General features: G+C 57.2%; 1 protein-coding gene and 1 pseudogene across 1 annotated transcript in view; one reads left to right on the forward strand and one right to left on the reverse strand.

Moving 5' to 3' along the window:
- LOC136570728 (uncharacterized) overlaps positions 1–21897 on the reverse strand; it is a 2607743-nt pseudogene that overhangs the window by 2145196 nt on the left and 440650 nt on the right.
- Positions 1–21897, forward strand: part of LOC136570729 (uncharacterized) — a 2347277-nt gene that overhangs the window by 2032951 nt on the left and 292429 nt on the right.

Genomic DNA, 21897 nt, shown 5'->3' on the forward strand with positions numbered 1-21897 from the left:
AGCAGATTTGTGATGTCACAGTCACCCTGTGATGTCACAGCCTTCTCTGTGGCATCACACAGCTGCTCTGTGACTCTGTGTCACAACCCACATTGTGATGTCACAGAGCCACCTTCTCTGATGTCACAGCTAGCTCTGTGATGTCACAACCCCCTCAGTGCTGTCCCACAGCCCACTCTGTGCTGTCACACAGCCCCTTGCTGCCATCCCAGCTGCTCTGTGGCTCTGGGACACAGCCCCAGAGGTGCTGCTGTGACACAGCCCCCGCGGGGACATCCCACAGCCCCGGCCAGTGCTGAGCCCCTGTGAGCTCTGTCTGTGCCCTGCTCGTGTCCCTGAGGGGCCCTGACTTTCCAAGTCACTCAGTGGGCATGCACAACCCCAAATGCGTACCTTAAGTCTGTATAAATGTTGATTTCTCTTCCTTTTGCCCGTTCTAAAGCACTTATTTCAGCCTTTTGGGCAGAGGTGTTTGTTGATAGTGGTCCAGACTCTATTACCTCTCTGCAAGTGGTGACAGCATGCCAAGCATGTCTTTTTCCACTGATGACATTAACTGCTCCCATCGGTGAGCCAGGTCTCGGCATTATCGAGGGGGTGTCCTTCAAATCCAACGGCTGCAGTAGGTGGCCTCAATAGTTTCCAGGCAATCATGGATCTCTGGATCTCTTGTGCTGGACAATGCTCTTTTCCTGACCCAGAGATAGGGCAACTGAGAGGCATTTTAAAAACTTTTATTCCATTTTCAGTCTCATGAGAAGGCTGAGACAATACAGATGTTATAATTCACGCCATCACAATCAGAAGCCAACTGTTTCCTAATTACAATACACTTTAGGCGTCTCTTGGCCCATCAGCTTTTTGCCACGCCATGCTGTAGATGCCTTACAGCCAATCATCTGAAACTACCCTCGTGGGTCCCACTACACTGCATCTTTCATAGTTCCATTTCTCCAAAGTATCTAGTCTTACTTGCAAGGCCATCTTTTAAAACTTTTATCCATTTCTCTCTCATCAATATCTGTCCTATTCCATGGCATTTCTAAGTCAGCATTTCTTGTCTCAAAGTTTGCACATGGATGCATACAGTGTGGGCCTTCTGTCAGGCCTTGAGAACTCTCTACACATCCATTGCCCACACATGGTCAGAGAGAAATCTGGGGAGAAATCCTGGAATTTTGGGAAAAATCCTGAAATTCTGGGAAAAAAACCCCAAATCTGGGATCATACTGGCAGTGACGGGGATTGTACTGAATTTGTAGTGATCATCATACTAGGATCATACTGCCATGCCATGGCAGATGGTGATCACACTGATGGAGACTGGGATCATACTGGGAGTGAGCAGGAGCCTGCGGGGGGGGGGCAATTGCGACCATGTTATGGGCAAATGGGATATACTGGGAGTGACTGGGATTATGCTGAGGGTGACTGGGAGCAGCTGTGAGCAACTGGGATCATGCTAGGAGCAACTGGGAGGAACTGGGAGTGACGGGGTACATGCTGGGGGTGATTGGAAACTGCTGGGCTTATACTGGGATGAACTGGGATCATGCTGGAGCTGACTGGGATCATTCTGGCAGTGAGTGCCACTACACTGAGGCTGACTGGGAGTGCTTGGGAGCAAATGGGATCATACTGGAAGGAACTGGAAAGATGCTGGAGGGAACTGGGCTACACTGGGACATACTGGGAGTGACTGGAACAAAAGTGAGGATGAAAGAAAACAATTGGAATCATGTGGAGCACAACTGGTTCAGACTGGCAGGGACTGGGAGCACACTGGGCTCATATTTGGATCATACTGGAAATGACTTGGCACATATATGAAGCAACTGGGATTCTGCAGGGAGTGAGGGGAAGTGACCAGGATCATACTGGGAGTGCTGAGGAAACTGGAAGCACACGGGGGGACCAACTGGGCTCGTACTGGGAGCAGCCACTGCCAGCCCTGGGACCCCCCAAAAACACCTCCCAGGATCCCCCCGAGGGCCATCTGCGGCTCGGCTTTGGAGCCCTGCCAGCTGCAAACATCCCCCCCCCCCAAAAACCCCAAACTCAGGCACCCCCCGGGATATTTGGGCTGCGCTCCCCCTGCCCGGGCACCTGCAAAATGGGGGGCGATGCTCCCGGGGCTGCGGCGACTGCAAGATTCCCTCTCCCCTTCTCCAGCTGCTTCCTGCAGTTGCTCGGCCTCTTCCTCCCTCCCTCCTCATCCTCCCCCATTCCTGAAGGCCGAACCGTGCGGGGAAAGGGGGTGGGGAAAGGGCGGGAACCGTGAGGGGAAAGGGGGCGGGGAAAGGGCGGGAACCATGAAGGGAAAGGGGGCGGGGAAAGGGCGGGACCGTGAGGGGAAAGGGGGCAGGGAAAGGGCGGGAACCGTGAGGGGAAAGGGGCGGGCTCAGGCCAAGGGCGGCAACTGTGAGGGGACACTCTGGGAGGCGACACCCTGCAAACAGAACTGCAACGGACTGAACATGAACGAGAAAGAAACCAGTAAGTCTGAGAGTTTTATTTGCTGTCAAATACATCCCACATACCCAGCCGCACACAATCCCCCATCCCACCACTCTAATTGAGATCCCACTTCTCCCAATCTCCTCCCAGTCCCATCTTACTTAGGTGGCTGAGAAATCAAGTGAGTTTGGTACGGCAGTGAGTTCTTTTGAGGTGGGTTTGTGCAATTTAGGGGTAAGATTGAGCTGTTTTCACTGGGATTTGAGTGGTTTTGAGGGGACAGATCCATCCCTCTTGGCTTCTGGAGTGGAAACACATGGAGACGAGAAAAAAATTAACGTGAAATTAAAAGTAGAAGTAGCCAGGTGTGTTCCCAGCATGGATCACAGGGAATGTGAGTGACCAGGGCTGTGCCCAAAGTGCCTCCTCCAGTGGGGGATGGAGCTGCAGCAGCGCACGAAGCTCTTCCTGCACTTGGGGCACTCGCAGGGCTTCCCTTACCGGTGCCTCCGTTGGTGTCGGGTCAAGTTGGAGCTGCAGGAGAAGCTCTTCCCACACTGGGGACACTCGTAGGGCCTCTCCCCACTGTGGATGCGCCGATGGCTGACGAGGGTGGAGTTGTACTTGAATCCCTTCCCGCAGTCTGGGCAGCGGAAGGGACTCTCCTCTGTGTGAATCCGATAGTGCCGGAGGAGATGGGAGCTGGTCTGAAACCTCTTCCTGCATTTATCACACTCGTAGGGCCTCTCCCCAGTGTGGATGCGCCGGTGGGTGACGAGGTCAGAGTTGCGCTTGAATCCCTTCCCACAGTCGGGGCATTGGAAGGGCCTCTCCTCTGTGTGACTCTGATAGTGCAGGAGAAGATGGGAGCTGGTCTGAAAGCTCTTCCCACACTTGGAACACTCATAGGGTCTCTCCCCTGTGTGGGTCCTCTGGTGCTGGATCAGGTGGGAGCTCCTCCTGAAGCTCTTCCCACACTCCCCACACTCGTAGGGCCTCTCCCCAGTGTGGATCCTCTGGTGCCTGATCAGGTGGCAGTTCCACCTGAAGCTCTTCCCACACTCCACGCATGTGTGGTGCTTCTCCCCATCATGGAGCTGTTCATGGAGCACCAGCTCCGAGCTCTGGCTCCATCTCTGGCCGCCTTCCCGGCCCAGGCTGGCTCTTTCCCCCTCACATCCCCGCCATCTGCGTTTGCAGCCCCTCCTCGTGCGGCATCTCCGGGCCTTTTCCTCCCCGTTGGCTTCCTGCGCCGTGGAGCCGCTCAAAACGGCCTCTGCCACCAGGTTCTGCCGCGGGCATTTGTCCTCCCTGCTCTCCATGCTCAGCTCCTGGTCTGGGCGAGGAAGGACAAGGACAGCATGGGATTTGCCTCCGTGCCACAGGCAAGGGCAACGAGATCCCCCCAGGGCTGTGCTGCAGCCGGGGGCCGTGCTGGGCTGGGAGATGGAGCAGCACAGAGGGGAAAGGGGCACTGACTTCCTCCTCACCTGCCTCAGTGTCCCGGGGCATCTTCCTCTTCCTCGCAGCCTCCCAGGGTTGGCAATGGGAAATCCTGGTTTGGGGAAAACAAGGGATGAGCGTGTTTGTAGGAGCGTCGGGTGTAGCACGGTCGGGATGGGCGGAGACGAGAGATCTCTGCAGCCAGGTCGTGGAACTTGTGGTTTATTGCAAAGGGCCTGGGTGCAGGGCCCTGCTTGGAGCTGCCAGGCACAGCTTGGAGCAGGCCTGAGAGAAGAGAGAAGCAGAGAGGATGAGAGGGTGAGAGAGTAAGAGGGGAAGAGTGTAAGAGAGTAAGGTTCCTGTTACAATACAATAAATCTTCTTCTGTGTTAAATATTCTATTTCTCACTAACCAGTCCAGTACAAGATACAAATCCTTTAGCATTTACATACAGCCTGTAAGAATCATTACATCACCATACTGTGTTACATTTTAAACCCTAAAAACTCCTCTTGTGACCCCTTCTGCTGAGCTAGTAGGGTCTGCTGTGACCCTTGGACCTGTCAGCAAGCAGAGGGAATTGTTTCATCAGAAGAGGATTACCTTCAGTCGGGCCACACCATTGTTTTCCTTTTATTCAGTAACTAAGCTATCTAAAAGCTTGCTTTCATTCCAATCTTGCTTATAGTTTCTATATTCTCAAAAGCTTTTGAGAATATAGTAACTATAAGCAAGATTGGAATGAAAAGCCAGACAATAATATTTATAAGGCTTTCCTGTTCCATCTATGCCAACACTCGTTGAGTTTGAAGGTCTCTCTGCCCAGGTACATCTCTAGTCCGGCCATGTGGGCTCCAGAAAACCCTCCCAAACACCAAGATTCAGCCCTGAAAAAGCCTCCCAGGGGTTCCCTGTCCCTGGTCCCTCCCCTCTGGTGTTCAGGGGTTCCCCCCTGTCCCAGCTGCTGCGGTCACGCGTGGATTGGGGGTCCCCCTTCTCCTGGGTGCCCGCCCTGCCCAGGCTGCTGGCAGTGCCAGCAATGCCAAAGCTCCCCACTCTTGGCTCTCCCCATTTCGGGATGCTGGGGCTGTTTGGGCTCCCGGGCTCCCTTCTCCCCTCATTCTCTGCTCTGGGCTGCAGCGGCTCCAAGGAGTCCCCCCTGCCCCTCTCCAGGCTCTTGAGGCTCCCGCCAATGGCGGCGCTCCCCCCTCTCTGGCCTCCCCACTTTGGCCTCCTGGGGCACACAGGGCTCTGCTCCTCCAGGCTGCCTCTGCCGGCAGCCGCCACCGCCACCCCCCGATGTCCCCCCGAGGGGCCTTTTCCGCTCAGCCTTGGACTTCTTCATTCTCCAAACATCCCCCCAAAAACCCAACCCAGGGACCCCCCGGGATATCCGGGCCGGGCTCCCCCTGCCCGCTCACCTGCGCCATGGGGGGGGCGATGATCCCACAGGTGGGGGCTGCGAATTCAGGCAGGGATCGAGACCGCGTGGCTCCCTCAGCTCAGCCTTGATCCGCCTTTGTCCCTCCTCTTCCTCCCGCTCTTCCTCTGTCCTATCTCCACCTCCCTCTCCTCCTCCCCCCTAACCCCGCCTCCTTCACTGCTCTTTCTCCTCCCGCTCCTCCTCTTCCATCCCCCCTCCTCCTCTGTCTTATCCCCACCTCCTGCTCCTCTTCCATCCCGCCCCTTCCATTCCTTCTCCTCCTCCTTACCCCGCCTCCTCCTCCCCCTCCATCCCTGCCCTTCCCTCCCTCCTCCTCCTCCCCCAGCAGCAGCCACACCCTCGGTGCCCCGTTCCCGCAGCCCTCGCAGCCCGCGGCAGCAGCGGCGATGGAGCCGGGACAGGTCGGCATGGGCAGCGCGGGGCTCTCGGCTGCTCCCAGCCGCTGCGGGCGGGGGGAACCCGGCCCGGGCCAAAGGAGAGGCAAACTGGGCAAACTGGGGGCTGCACATCCAAACTGGGCCTTGCTGGGGACCCTGCCTGGCCACTGCCAGCCCTTGGGGCTCCTCTCGGCACATCCGCCAGGGGGGAACGCACACAGGCCTGGGGGATCCCAGCAGTGGCAGCACTGCCAGGGACTGGGCTGCACTGGGATCGTACTGGGACTGACTGGGGCTGTACTGGGTTTGTACTGACATCATACTGGGAGTGACTGGGACTGTACTGACTTTGTATTGACATCATACTGGGATTGTACTGGGATCATACTGGGAGTGTATTGGGGATGTACTGGCTGTGTACTTGGATCGTACTGGGAGTGACTGGGAATATACTGGCATCATACTGGGAGTGACTGGGACAATTCTAGGTTTCTATTGATATTATACTGGTATCGTGCTGGGACGGGACTGGGTTTGTACTGACATCATACTGGGATCATACTGCCATGCCAGGGCAGACTGTGATCGCACTGATGGACACTGGGATCATACTGGGATCATACTGGGAGAGAATAGGAGCCTGCAGGAGGCAACTGAGACCACGTTAGCAGCAAATGGGATATACTGGGATGAACTGGGATGGAGCAGCTGTGAGCAACTGGGATCATGCTAGGAGCAACTGGGAGGAACTGGGAGTGACTGGGAGCCTGCTGGGGGTGATTGGAAACTGCTGGGCTTATACTGGGATGAACTGGGATCATGCTGGAGCTGACTGGGATCATTCTGGCAGTGAGTGCCACTACACTGAGGCTGACTGGGAGTGCTTGGGAGCAAATGGGATCATACTGGAAGGAACTGGAAAGATGCTGGAGGGAACTGGGCTACACTGGGGGATACTGGGGGTGACTTGAAGGAAAGTGAGGGTGAAAGAGAGCAACTGGAACCATGTGGAGCACAACTGGTTCATACTGGCAGGGACTGGGAGCACACTGGGCTCATCTCTGGATCATGCTGGGAGGGACTGGACTAATACTGGGAGGATCTGAGAGGGACTGGGAGCACACCCTGCACATCATCCCCCATACTGGGCCTGACTGGGAGCAACTGGGAGCACGCTGGCAGCAAATGGCATCATACTGGGACTGACTGGGCTGATCTAGGGAGCAACTGGAACCACACTGGAGGCAGCTGGGACCATACTGGGAGAGACTGGAAGCAACTGGGATTATACTGGGACCACACTGGGAGGGCTGGCATGTGACTGGGATCAAACTGGTGCTTACTGGGATCATATTGGGGTTGAAAGGGAGCGACTGGGATCACAGTTTGGGCTACTGGGAGCAACTGAGGGAAACTGGGATGATGCTGCAAGCAAACTGGAGGAACTGGGAAAGACTGGATGCATGCTGGGGGCAACTGGGATTTACTGGGCATGACTGGGGGATCATACTGGGATAACTGACACCTTACTGGGGCCACTGGCAGTGCCTGGAAATGACTGCAGACATGCTGGGGGCAACTGGGATATACTGGGAGTGTCTGGAACCATACTGGGGGGACTGGAACCACACTGGGAACAACTGGGACCATGCTGGGGAGAACTGGGACCACACTCGAGGCAACTGGGAGTGAGTGGGACCATGCTGGGAGGGACTGGGATCATATGGGGAGTGACTGGGAGTAGAGCAGGGGCAACTGGGTCCAACTGGGACCATCCTGGGAGTGTCTGTAACCATAGGGGAGTGATGGAAGCACACTGGGAACAGCTGGGCCCATGCTGGGAGCAACTGGGATCACACTGGGGGCACTGGCATCAGACTGGGAGTGACTGGGAGCAACTGGGATTAGACTGCAAGGGACTGGGATCATACTGGGAGTGGCTACACTCATACTGGGATTATACTGGGCGTGAATGGAACCCGACTGGGGCTTACTGGGAGCTACTGGGCCCATGTTGGGAGGAAAATGTGACACACTGGGAGCAACTGGGATCGGCTGGAAGGTTCTGGAACCATGCTGAGAGGACTGAGACTACAACTGGGGCAACTGGGATCATCCTGGGAGCAACTGGGGCCACCCTTTGAGCAACAGATGGAAACTGGGATGATGCTAGAGGAAACTGGGAGGAACTGGGAAAGACTGGGATCATTCTGAGGTCACTGAAACATACTGGGAGTGTCTGTAACCATCCTGGGGGCACTGGAACCACACTGGGAACAGCTGGGATCATGCTGGGAGCAACTGGGACGATGCTGGGGGAAACTGAATCTACCCTGGAGGCAACTGGGCACGACTGGGACCCTGCTGGGAGGGACTGGGACTATTCTTGGGCCAACTGGGATCATCATGGGAGGAACTGGGAACATCTGGAATTATGCTGGGAGCAACTGGGATCACACTGGGATCCCAGTGAGAGCAGCTGAGTCCATGCTGGGTTACACTGGGATCTCATTGAGAGCGACTGGAATCACACTGGGATTGACTGGGAGTGGCTGGTTTTGTGGATTTTGGGGGTTTGGATTTTGGGGGATTTTCTTGGCATTTTGAGGGGGAGTTTTTCTGGGGGTATTTGGGGGTTTATTGAAATTTTTTGTGGCTCCTTTTGAATTTAGGGGGTTTTACTGGGATTTTGTTGGGATTTTTTGGGATTCTCAGAAATTCCTGGGGTTTTATTGGGATTTTTAGGAGATTTTGGGGCATTTTATTGGAATTGTGGTGGCATTCAGAGGGATTAATTGGGGATTTGGGGTTTTTGGGATTTGGGGGGGTTTGGGTCTTGCCAGGATTTCTTTGGATCTTGGGGGAGATTTTGTGGGACTTTTGATGGTTTTGGGGAGATCTTTGGAGGATTTGCAGACTCTAATCAGGATTCTTAGGGTTATTGGGATTCCAAATGATTTTGTGGGCTTTTATTGGGATTCTAGGGTGTTCTAATGGGATTTTGAGAGATTTAATTGGGATTTTGTGGGTTTTATTTGGGCTTTTGGGGCTTTGAAGGTGATTTTGGTGCCTCTCAGCCCTTCCCCACACCTGGGGCATGCCCCCAAGACCCCTAAAATTCCACTAAAACCCCACAAAATCTCCAAAAATTGCAAGGAAACTCTAAAAAACCCCAGAGAATCTCCAAAAATCCCAGTGGAACTCACCAAAATTTAAAAAAACTCCCAAAATTTTCAATAAATTCTCCCCCAAAAAACCCCACCACCCCAAAAAAAACCACCAAAATCCAAAACCTCCCCAAATCAACAAAACCCCCAAAATCACGTACCCATCTCAAAACCCAATAATTCTCCCCAAAAACCCCAATAATTCCCCCCAAACTCCCAACAAAATCCCCCAAGTCCCCAAAAACCCTCTCAGAACCCCAAAATCCCCACAAATCCCCCCAGACTCAGTGGGGCCGTCCTGGATCAGGGGGCACCGGCCGGTGGAACAGGAGCCACTTCAGGGGGCCCTGGGAGCTTTTTGGGGAGGGGGCACCATGGGAGACCCCCCAAAAACGGGGGGGGGGGAACCCCTGCAGTGCCCCCTCCCCCCGAAACCCCCAGACCCCGGTTCAGGGTGGGCCTGGGACCCCCCGGGACCCCCAAATCTCCCCCGAGACCCCTCCAGGAACCCCAAACCCCCCAGAGCTCCCCCAGTGTTGGCCCAGAACCTCTCTGGACCCCCAAACCCTCCCCAGGACCCCAAAAACCTCCCCAGGACCCTCAAACCCCCCCAGTTCTGCCCAGAATTCAACTCAGACCTACCTGAGATGCCCCCAAATCCATCAGACTGTCCCAAATCCCCCTCAGACCCGTCAATCCCCTCCCCCCAAAACCCTAAGAAATCCCCTCAGACTCTCCCAAGTTTCTCAAGACCCACCTCAAAACACCCCAGATCCACTCACAATCCTCCAGTTCCTCTCAAAATCCCCAGACACTCTGAATTTCCCTCAGTTCCCCCTAAACCCACCTGAGAACGCTCCAGATCCTCTCAAGCTTCCCCCAAAGCTCCCTATGGGCCCCTCAGACCCACCAAAGCCTCCTCGACCCCCTCATTCCCTCCAAACCCACCGCACTCCCCCGTGTTTCCCATCAATGTCCCCAAAAATCCCCAGTTTCCACTCAGACCCGCCCCAAACCCCCCCAGTTTCCTCCTGGCCCCACCTCAGTTGCGCTCTCCCCTCACAATCTCCCGCCTCCACTGCGTGCAAGAGCTCCCAGCCAATAGCGACGCGCTCCGCTGTGAACCAACCAATCACGGGCTGCCCGTCCCCAAGCCAACCAATCACGGCACGGCTCTTCTCAGCAACGGCCGCCTTCCCCGCACCTCCCCCGCCAATCAGAGGCGACCCGGAAGCGGCGCCCCCTTCCCCGCCGCCGCCGGGACCCCCCGGGCTCGGGACAGGAACGGGAGGGGCCTGAGAGGGGATCGGGGGGGGGGGGGGGGCGGGGGAGGGTCCGAGGGGGCCTGAGGGGGCTTTTGGGGGGTCTGGGGAGGGGTCCTGGGGCATTGTGGGGGGACCTGGGGGGTGCAGATGGGTCCTAAGAGGGGTCTCGAGGAGGGGTCGCGAGACATGAGACACTCATGCCACAGTGTAAGCTGTAAGCTTCCATAGCCAATCGTGTTATGACACACAAACCTACAGCACTGCATCCTAAACTTCTTGTTTACCATTGGAACTACTTTGATTTTCTCTAGATCTTGAACTCTAACACACTAAACTTTCCTCCACTTCAACTTTCCTCCCCGTGTCTCTGCTATGAACTAGAAATCCGCATTCTCCCTTCTAGCACCTAAGTTTGGACGCCCTTTCCAAGGTGTCCGATCAAATCCTGTGTTTAATTCTAAGCTTTGCTGACAAGACCAAAGGTCTGAGATTTCCCTGCATTTGGCTTTCCAACAACACTGATGCTGTTAGTTCCAGAGTGCCCAGGATCCGCCTGGCAAGTCAGCTCTGGCAGGAAGAAGGCGGCTGCCAGGGGGCTGCTTGTGGCCTCTGACAGCCCCATTGCTCAGGGCTTGCCAGCGCCCCAGCCCCTCAGGCCCTGCCCCAGCGCGGCCAAGCTGCCCGGCAGCAGCGCCGCAGCCCCACAGCAGCTCCAGAGCAGCCCCAGCCAGAGGCACCTGGGAGCCCTCAGCAAGGCAGGCAGCAGCAGACGGGCAGGAGGGCACGGATGGCGCTTCCTGCCTGGCACAGGGCTTGTGGCCATCTCCAGGCAGCGCTCTGGCAGGGATCCCCGCAGCTCCGGCCCCTGCCCAGCCGCTCTGTGGGCAGCACAAAGGCTTCAGCAGAACCACCAAAGGCCAAGGGCCTTCTGGCCATTTCCCCTTGCCCACTGCACGCCTGGGCAGCTGGCTGAGCACAAGCACCCTTTATCCCCTCTTCCCCTAGGCCCTGCGCACCCTGGGCAGCAAAAGAAAGATCCTGGCAGTCTGTGTATTAGAACACAGTCTATACTTACATGGTAAAGGGAAAAAAAAAAAAAAAAGAAAAGAACATTCTTGAAGTAAAAGAAAAGAACATTCTTGAAGTAAAAGAAAATTCCTCCTGACTCAGGTGGCCCCAGGAAAAAGAGCTTCTGGGATCAGCTCTCCACGGAGCTGCGGCAGGGCAGGCAGCCGAGCAGTGACAGACGAGGCCGTGTCTTCCATGCCCTGCGCAGGTGATTTCGGAGCCACTGGAAGCTGGAGATGGGAGCCCGCTCTCCTGACTTGAGGATGCAGAGGGTTTGAATTGCCAGGCTTCCGACGGCGAGGCTGATGTCATTTGTTTTGTCTTCAAGGGCTGCAAGAGAGAGCAACAGAGCCACGGTCAGAGGCAGATCTGCAGGGAGCCGAGGAGAGCCCCCAGCAAGGGCCATGCCAGCCGGCTCTTGCCATGGCCAGGAGGGAGCAGGGAGCAAGGCGATCAGGCCGAAGCTGCGGGCCACCAATGGCCCCCGTGGCCCTGAAAGCTCAGTGTGCTCTGGCCACGGGAGCAGAGCCCTCCACAGCCGGGGCAGGGCTTGCAGCTCCCCCCGGCAGCCCCCGCTGCCAGCCCGCTGCCCTCACTCACCAGTGCAGATCAGCTGCAGCTCTCGCTGCTGCCCCCTCAGGCGCCGCCCGGCCATGCCTGTGAACACAGAGCCTGTCACGGCGGCAGCGGCACAGCTCCCTGCCAGCGGCGCTGCCGGCGCTGTGGCCACACGGGCTGCTGGCCCGGCAGGGCTCAGCCCGGCCCTTGGCGCACGCTGCCGCCCCAGGGCACGGCTGCCAGAGGGCGGCAGCAGCAATGCCCAGCCCAGGCGGGGCTCCACGGCGCCGGGCCCGGCTGGCGCTGCGGGGCAGCAGGCGGGGCCGGGGCCGAGCTGCGGCGGGCCGGGCCGGGGAGGGAGCGCGGGCTCGTGGCTCACCCATGAAGCTGATGGCCGCCTCTCGCAGGGGCTCCTGTGGGCTCTGCAGGTAGCGCAGGGCCCGGCGCAGGTGCTCGGCCGCTCGGCTCCTGTCCTCTGCCAGCTGCAGAGAGCGGCAGGAGGGAAGGCTTGGCGCGGGCTCAGCCCCTGGGCCGGGCGCTGCCTGCGCCCAGCCCCGGCCTCCCCTGCCCGCACAGCCCTGAGGCGCGGCCAGCAGCCGCCGGCCAAGGGCTCCCGAGGGGAGGGGGCAGCGGGCCGGCTGCTGCCCGGGGAGCCGCGGTGCCGCCCCGCAGCCCCACCGGGCCGGGGCTCCACGGGCACCCGGCTGGGGCCCACGGGAGCCTGGAGAGGAGCCCGCGCGGCCTCTGGCTGCCGCAGCGGGCAGGGGCACAGCTGCCCGGCCCGCACACTGAGCGCCGCCCTCAGGGGCCTTCTCCAGCCTGAGGCTGGGCCTTGCAGGCCCTCCTTACCAGGCACTCGCTGAACTTCCACAGTTGCTGCTCCTTCACCAGCTTCTTGAGATCCCTCCTCTTCATCAACTTGAGCGCACAAAGCAGCGCTTCCCGAGAAGCCTGGAGAGCAGCAGGGACGCCGAGATGGCCCCACAGCCCAGGGCACGGCACCCGCGTCCCCGTGCCATGGCCTGCAGGAGGCTGCGATCCAGCAGGCGCAGGGCAGGAGGCAGCAGAGCCCCCTGCCAGGGGGACAGCAGCAGCCCACGAGTCCTCACCTCTGCCACACGCTGATTCTCATCATGGCAGTGGAAGAAGAGTGCAAGCAAGCTCTGTTGCACAGGGCTTTCCAAAGATTTTTCTCTCTCTTCCAAATACTCCATCATGTCTTGGAAGAGTTTGATGGAGAGCAGCTGGACCTGGCTATTATCCTGTAGGAAAAAAAAAAGAAAAAATACCTCAGCATTGGCTCCTGCAGCCCCCCTGGGCACAGGGCTGGAAATGCACAGGGCACACAGTTTCCAGGCAGCAGCCAGCGGCTGTGGCTGGGGGCACAGAGCCTTACGTGGTCAAAAAGTGGCAGGAGCGCCTCAGCCAGCTGCAGGGCAATGGGGGTTGACATCAGAATATGTGATTTGTGCAGGAATAGAAAGCTGAGTGTGATGAGGGTCATGCCAGCTATCTCTGCATCATTGTCGCACAGTAGGTCAATGAGGCGTTGGGTCAGGCTCCACATTCTTTCGGCCTGTGCGGAACACAAGTCTGTGAAAGGCCATCCTGCTGCCGCAGGGCCCAGAGGCCAAAGGCCTGTCCCGAAGCACGCGGGCAGCTGAAGCGGGAGGCAGGAGAGCTGGGAGCAGCTGCCCCAGTGCCCCAAGCTCAGGCCAGGCCAAGTGACTGCGTTCCCAGCGCAGCTTCAGCCACCGCCCCCTTCTCACCATTGAGGGATCATCAATGAGCTCCAGCAGGGCCCTGAGCGCCAGGCGACGCCTCTCCCTGCACTCGCTCTGCAGGTACCTTGAAGAGACCTTCACAACACTGGCACCACATTCACTGGCATCCAGGCACTCGAGGAGCTGAAAGGCACAGGCCAGTGATGGGGGAGCCGGCCGGCAGGAGCCTGGAGCCGCACAGGGCTGGGCCCAGGCAGCAGCAGCAGCAGCAGCAGCAGCAGCAGCAGCAGCAGCAGCAGCAGCAGCAGCAGCACAGGGCGCGGGCAGCGTCCCAGGCGGCTGCGGCTCCCAGAGGGCAGAGAGCTGGGAGGCAGCTCAGCCAGGCAGCGCTGCACACCCGGCTCACCTCCACAAGGAACGCCAGGGCGGGCAGATCCCAGTGTGGCTCCTGTGTGCTGAGCAGCCAGAGGAGGTGGAGCGCAATACTGGAACCCAACCCAAGACAAGCATGGCGCATCTCCCTAGGAGGGCGAAAAAGGGACCAGGAACCTGAACAAATCTCTCCAAGGACAGGCTCGCAGAGCCTGCTGGTCTTTCACCACCGTCCTGCAAGGGGACCTGGGCCCTTTAGGAGGTATCTCCTCCTGTGCTCTCTCCCCTCCCAGCCTTTTCCAGTCTGCTTGGGCCGACCCTCGGTGACAAGGCCCTGTGTCCCAGGGCCACAGGGACTGTGTGGGACAGCCCGGGCACAAGGCACAAATGCCGGGAGCAATGGGGAGAAGGGGAGTCTCACCTGGCCAGCAGACCCACGGCATAGTGGCGGGTGTCAGCACAGAGCAGCGTGTCCCAGCCACGCTTGCCTTCCACTGACACCACCACCTCCTTGTACTGCTTTCGGCAGAGCAGGGACTTCAGGCTCTGCACTGCAAACCTGTGTGCACAGCAAAGGCCAGGTCACCCTGGCAGCACTGGCTCCTTGGCAGGCCACGTGGCAGGGACAGGAGGACTGGCATGGAGCACCTGTTGGGGCTGGTGGCAAGGCCGTGCTCTTGCAGGCATTCCTTCCAGAAGGCATCGACCTCCTCTGGCATCTCTTCTGTGCTGAAGAACACTTGGAAGAGCAGATGCACAAATAGCTGGGGAAAATACGACGTCACTACACGTGGCACATGGGGCTCCTGGAGCATCTTCCACATCACCACGGTTGCCTGCAAGGGACAAAGACCCCCGAGACAGCACTCAGTGCCCAGGTGTCCCTGGGGCAGGGCCCGAGCAGGGCAGGGAGAGGCCCGCAGAGACCTTGGCAGGGGGAGCACAGGGCCTGGTGGGCCTGAAGCTGCCCCTGGGCCAGGTTTCAGGGCAGCGCCTGAGGCAGGGAGATGCAGTGGGGGAAGGAGGATGGAGAGCTGCTGGAGAGGCGGCCTTGTGGCCAGCAAAGGCCACTTGCAGAAACTCACAGCCAGGCCAAAGACACCCGTTTTGTCCCCATCGGAGGTGCACGTGCTGCGCTCTGGCCAGCTGCCCAGCACATCCAGGAGGATCAGCAGCACTGGCTCTGCAGTCCTGGATGAGCACATGATGGTCTTCCACATGGAGATGGCAGCTCTGCGGGGTTAGAGCTCTGTCTCAGGGGGGTCTCAGACTCAGCACCGTGGCCTGGGCATCCCTAGGGGCCCGGGCTGACCGCCGGCTCTGCCTCTGCCCACTGGGCCTGGCCAGCAGCAGCCAGGCAGCCCAGCCCTGTGGGGACAGGCCCCTGAGGGACGGCAAGGGAGCATGGCAGCAGGCTCAGGGGCTGACATGCCAGGGCTGGGAAAGGCAGCAGCCAGAGGGCCCTGGAACTCTCTGTTGCTCAGACACCTGGGCCAGGCGGTACAGGGTGATGGGCTGGGGAAGCCTGAGCCCTCTGGGCAGGTGGGCCCCATACCTGTCACAGGACGGGGCCACACGCAGGAGCGTCACCACTGCCTCACCCGGGTGTGCTCTCGTGAGATTCAGCAGGGCCTTGTCAAGCCTGTGCTGGGCAGAATCATTGGCCAGGAGCCATCGGTGAAAGGACCTCACCATGGCGGGCACCTGGAGAAGGAACGGGGAGACTTGGAAAGCTGCCAGAGGGAGCCATGTCCCCAGTGTCCCCAGAGAATGCTTCCCTTGCCAGCGCACTGCCATGGCCTCAAAGGCTCCCAGGGACCAGCAGGCGTGGCTGGGGAAGCCACGGGACTCATGGGGGAATTGAAGCCTGGCCCCAGGCTGCTCACTTGTTCTGGCCTGGCAACAGCCTTCTCCAGGAGCAAATCCAGCAGGGCGGCACTGGTCTCATGACTGAGGAGCTCTGAGTGAGCTCTGAGCCCAGTGCGCATGGTGCTGTTCACTTCCTGCCCAAAGCTCCGGATAAAGTCGCAGATGAGCTGTAGGAGAAGGGCAAGAAGCCGGGGATGTTGCATGGAGTGCTGCACACACGGTGCTGGGCTGAGCAGGGACAGCAGGCCCAGCCCAGGTGGGGGTGGCTGCAAGTACCTGCGCTGTTCTGCGGAAGCGGCCACGGCTGGATTCCTGCTCTTGTGTGTGCTCCAGGGCTGCATCTGGCAAAGAGCGAGCGCAGCCAGAGCTGAGGGGCTGCGGGAGAGGCCAGAGAACAGAGCCCAGCCCTGCGCTGCCCAGGCAGGGAGAGCCCCGGGATGCCCCAGGGGATGGAGCACGGCCACTGCGGGGTGTCTGCCCGGCCCCTCTTCCCTCCTGTACATGGGCATTTCCCCAGGGGATTGCATGGCATGGCATGGCATGGCATGGCATGGCATGGCATGGCATGGCATGGCATGGCATGGCATGGCATGGCATGGTGCAAATTGGCACAGGCTCCAGCCCTACAGCCCAGCTCTGCCACTCACCCTCCTGTGGTGGATGGAACGGCACCACCTCTTCTGTCTCCTGTGCTGGGGCAGCTCCAGGGCCTTCTTCTTCCTCCTCCTCCTCTGCCACCCAGGCCAGCTTGGGCACTCTCGGGGGTCTCTGCTCCATGGCTGTGCCTGGAGCTACTTGCAGGAGAGATGCCTTGGGAAAGCTCCGGGGCACCAAGTCCCACGCTCTGCCCTTGAGGGCAGCTGCAGAATAGAAGCCTCAGGAAGGCCACGGGTCAGCGAGTCCTGTGCTCTGGCCTCGAGCTCAGCTGCAGGAACAGCGCCGCGGAGAAGCTCCGGGTCAGACGGGAGCGAGTGCGCTGTGCGGGGGCTCCTCACGGCACCGCTCTGTCCCCTTGTGCCCCGTTGCGTGTTGCCAGCAGCTGGGCAAGCTTCTATTTCCCACGTGTCACAAAGGGGCCTTGGACACCGGCTTCCGTTCCATGGCACGGTGACCGTGCTGCAGCGTGCCACCCAGGGCCCTTGCACACACTGCCTTCTGCCCCGGGGCCGCCCCCGGCCCAGCCAAAGTGGCCCAGCTTGGAAGGAATCCCTGGCCCCAGGTGTCTGAGACAGCCCGCACAGGATCTTTAGGAAGGGCTCAGAGCATCAGCAAATGCTGCCCGGCTCTGCAGGCTCAGTCCTATCCCCATATTTTTCCCCGAGAGCATTTGAATTTCTAAATGAGAATCATTTGAAGGGAGGGAATTGACATTTTCCATTTCAGAGAAGGCTTCCGCCTTCCTTAGCAGACACCTCTCTTTTCAAAGCAAGACAATTGTTTATCACCTTGCAGATCCGCACTTGCTGGGCAGCCCCGTTTTACACCCAGGGCCTGGAGAACCATTCCCAGCAACTGGGAAAATCCTAGCTGCTCCATCCTCCCAGAGACGAGGTCTCCAAATTTGCCCCGAAAGTGGCTCCAGCTTTTAGAGGCCAAAAAGAGCAAGCCCCAGTGACTTGATGATAGTTTTAGCCCAGAAAGCCCTGCAGCTGATGGCACACTTGACAATCAGCAGGGGACACAGCTAGGCCAAAGCCCAGAGCTCTACCGGGAGCCTTTCTCCTCAAATACCCTTCAAACAAACCTCCATGCAAGTCAGTTGGGAAAGTTTCTTCAAATGATCCATTTCTGGCTCCACAGAACTGCACAGGGTTCTGTGAAAGATTCTAAAGCAGCTGCTCTGGAGTCCAAGAGCCAGCACTAAGAGTCCTTGTCATCTATTTGTAGCTAAATCCCACTTTGGGCCATTTGAAGGAGTTTGGAAGGAGCTAGAGAGCGGACCTCTGAGTTTTTCAGATGATGCCATTGCTTTTTCTTCTCTTCTACATAGAAAGGAAGGGTGAGTTTGGCTCCCATCTGCACCACATGGCTCACAGGGCTGCAAGACTTGTAGTTACAAGAGCTTTGAAGGATTTCTTGGTCAAGAAGACACAGCCAACAAGGATATTTATGTTTTGGAGCCAATCCTTCAGGATTTCGTCCTACGGACTCATGCTCTCGGGGTCTCTCGCTGGTCAGAGTGAGCCCGAGATAAGTTCCAAAGTCTCTTTTCCCAGCCCGGCGCTCGAAGAAGGAGTCAGAGCTCTTCATTTCTGGCTCTCAAGGTTGTTTCTTGTATCTTCTCTATAAAATTCTTTCTCCTGCCCCAGGGCAGCGTTATCTTTTAATCCTAAAAACTACCTGTACAATATTTACAATGACTTTCCAATACCTATCACCTATACAGTGAACTTCTACTCTAAACCAATCTAAAAGTGCCACCATCACAGCAGAAGATGGAGGCCAAGAAGAAGAAGAAGAAAAAGAAGGAGAAAGGCTGGACAAGCCCAGATTCCTCCATCTTGCCCCCTGAAGCCCCATTCTAGAAACCCCAACAATCTATTTTTCACCCTGGGATAAATTCACTATCATTCTACTGAAACTTTGGCAGCTTGTCATTCTTCATACGAGGTTGGTAATTGATTTTTCCAAGGGCTAAATCAAAGGCACAGGGGTCTTGGGCTCTGTGCCAGGGTCTCTGAGCGCCCTGGGCAGGGGCTCGAGTCCTCCAGGGCAGCCAGAGGAATTTCCTGCGTTCCCACATCATGCTACAGTGTAAGCTGTAAGCTTCCTTAGCCAATCGTGTTATGACACACAAACCTCCAGCACTGCATCCTAAACTTCTTGTTTACCATTGGAACTACTTTGATATTTTCTAGATCTTGAACTCTAACACACTAAACTTTCCTCCACTTCAACTTTCTTCCCCGTGTGTGGTGGTTTGACAGGAAATATGTTTTCTGGGATGCTGTGGTTAGGCCAATGGATGTTCTGATTTTAATATTGGCACCTAATGTGGCCACTGGGGCATTGGAACCACCTCTGAGAACACAGGGGTTAAAAGCAGAGCACTCGCGGGGGAAGTTCTCTTGGGTTTCCGGCGGGAAAGAGTTCGGGTCTCTGCCCCGGCCCAGCTGCTGGCTGGGCGGGCGGAGGGGAAAAGCCATGTGGCCGGGAGAGGTAGGCCTGAGCCCGGGGCTGGAAGGGTGGAAGAGAGAGAGAGAGACACCGGGAGCCATCGGGCAGCCCCCCGGGAGACAGAGAGAGAGAGAGAGAGCCGGTGCCTGGGACTGTGACCTTGAACCTTGATAAACATGGGCCTGTGCCGGCAGCACGGCTGGGACGGAGAAGAAGGGGGGGTGCAGCCGGCCGCTTGTAGGAGCTTTTAACCCCTTTTCAGAGAATGAGAACTTTACAGAACATTGACCTCTCCTAGAAGAGAGATAGAGTGGAAGATGAGGAAGGAAATGGGCAAGTGTGAGAGAGGTCTGGGCAAGTGAGAGATGGTGGAAGAATAGAGAAGAATCTTAGTGGGAAGAGATGATGGAGTGGCTTTTGCTGGACTCTTTTTGTACAGCCATGGACAGAACCATGTTCCTTGTGACACAGAGACTGCATCCAGGGGGAGGCAATGCCTCAGAACCAAGAGGGTTCAGTGTTGGTGCCCCTCGGCCCCAGGGGGTGAAATATGGGGGGGACAGGTGTCCCAAAGGAGAGACTGTGCCCTTTTTGGATCGGGACAAAGCATCCTTAAAGAGACAACCCTAGAAGCAGCTCTGGTCCATGTTCAGTGGTGAGAGCGCTGGACATGAAAGGAAGAGGTCCCCATTGGCACAAGAAGGACTCCTTCTCCTCTTGATGAATGAGGATTGAGTATTCTGAAGGGTGGTGCCAGACTGAGAGTTGATGATTTGGGGGATGTATTGTGTTGGGAATTTGGTGGGGAGGAGGAGGAGATGTATTTGTGAAGTTTTCATTTTCCTTGTGTGTTTCTTTTTTTTTTCTTTTTTTCCTTTCCCTTATAGTTTAGTTAATAATTTATTTTTTTACTAAGTGGGAGTCCGCTGTGCTTATTCCTGGTCCCATCTCACAGCAGAAACCAGGGAGAGGGTATTCTCATGGGGGCACTGGCATTGTGCCAGTGTCAAACCATGACACAGTGTAGGGGGTGGTGCTGCTTAAGGGGGAGCCAGGGGCTGCCTCAGCAGTTCCTACTCTCATCTGGTCATTTGGGTTGGCCTTGACATCCCAAGTATGGCTTTGTCAGCCTGAGACGCAGAAGAGGGGTTGCATTCTTCACTTCCATGTATCCACAAGCCCTGGTTTTGACAATAATTCAGAAATTTGGGGAAGAACAGACAAATGAATTAAACAGTGTGGCCAAGCAGATGCAGAGACAAGGAGATGAGCAGCAGGGTGCTGGAGAGGAGCCCTGCTCTGAGGCTGATCCACTCCTCTGTGCCCCTCGGCAAGGCGGGGAAGGGGCTGTAAAGCCCCGTTTGAGCTGAGAGCACGAAGCAACTGCAGTTCCCCCCATCTTCCGAGGGCAGAGAGAAGCGAGCACGGCGCGGAATTGCAAAGCACAGCCCTGCAGCCCCGCGCTGCCCTCTCGCTCTTTCTCCATGCGCGCAGCCCAGCGGTGGCCACAGGGCAGGGTGACCCCGCCGCCCGCGGCCGCCCGCACCCGGCACGGGCGGCGATCTCCAGCCCCCCGCAGCATCTGGGGCTCAGGCTGCCTCTTGCCGGGCACCTCATCGCTCTCCATCCATGGTGCTGCTCCGGGATGAGCCTGCGGCCGCCCAGAGCAGCATCTGCCCGCGGCAGGAGCAGCGCTGCCGGCCCCGGGCTGCGAGCGGGCGGCCCCGGCCGATGCTTCCCGAGCGGCTGCAGGCGCTTGTCGTGAGAAAGGAATGTTCTTCCTGTCCCGCCCCATCCCCTTTCAGAGCCCTGCGTTTCCCAGCCGGCCGTAGGATTCCCTTCCCAATATATTCTTCCCTTCAGTTGTCTGTCACTATTTCAGGGGTTTCTCCAGCCTGTAGTAACATAGTCAGTCTTTATGCTGGCTTAGGGGAAACATTTCCCTGCAAGACTCAGAGCTTGAGCTCATCTCCTTGCCCCAGTGAGGGATTCACCTGCAAAGTGCACGCAGACGCCTCTGTGACTTTTTTGGATGCAGCTCTTGGAAGAGGCTGCCCAGAAAAGCTGTGGCTGCCCCGGATCCCTGGGAGTGTCCAAGGCCAGGCTGGAAGGAGCTTGGAGCAATAGGACAGTGGAAGGCGGTGGAATGAATGATCTTTAGTGTCCCTTCCCACCCAAACCACTCTGGGATTCTGTGATTTGTCTCTGCTTAGGCATGTCCATGTGGACACCTGAGACTTGGGCTTTCATGCCACCCTTTCCCACTGGAGTGGCAGGAAATGGGCTGGCTTGGTGGTCTTTTGAGTGCTGCTGAAATCCAGACACAGCAGCCCTCACCCTGAAGAAAGGCAAGGCTGTTCCATTTCCTTGGTACTACTGCCAGATTTTGGACCCTCATTCTCTGCAGCCAGAAGAAGAAACACTTCACCCACTGAGTGGCCAGCACGGAGGGAAGGAGAGCAGCTGTGTGCTGGTGCCTGTCCTCTGCAAGGGGACACACTGTCACCCTGCCCCAGCCCTTGTGAGCCAGTCCCTGGAGAGCTGCTCTGGCCATTGCCACAAGCTCCTGGAGCTTGGTCCAAGGTTTGTTGCAGTGCAATGGATGGCTAGACGATGGCTTAATAAAATGAAGACCTAAGAATTAAAAAAAAAAAAAAAATTAGGAAATAAAGAAGAAACAAGAAGCATAAGAAGGGTTTAGGCCAGAGAAGTGATCTTTCCAAAGCTGGGCAAGGAAAGCTTCTTGATTCTGCAGGATCTTAGACTTGTGGATGATAAATGCATTTCTGTTTGGTTCAATTCTGATTTTTGCTGTCAGCATGTGATGATTTTTAACCAAAAATATGCCAGAAACTGAGCTGCACTTTTGCTATCCTGCACAGGCTCCCCCCAAATCCTCTCTACAGCATCACTCTGAGCTCTCAGTAGTGCTGTTTTAGGCATAGAAACATTTGGTGTGTGCAGGTGCTAACAAAAACAGTGGGGAAGTCACAGGCTAGGCTCCAACAACTTGAAAGCTCTGTTTTACAGTGATC

The sequence above is a fragment of the Molothrus aeneus genome, unplaced genomic scaffold (genome assembly GCF_037042795.1).
Source record: "Molothrus aeneus isolate 106 unplaced genomic scaffold, BPBGC_Maene_1.0 scaffold_36, whole genome shotgun sequence".
Taxonomy (NCBI): Eukaryota; Metazoa; Chordata; class Aves; order Passeriformes; family Icteridae; genus Molothrus; species Molothrus aeneus.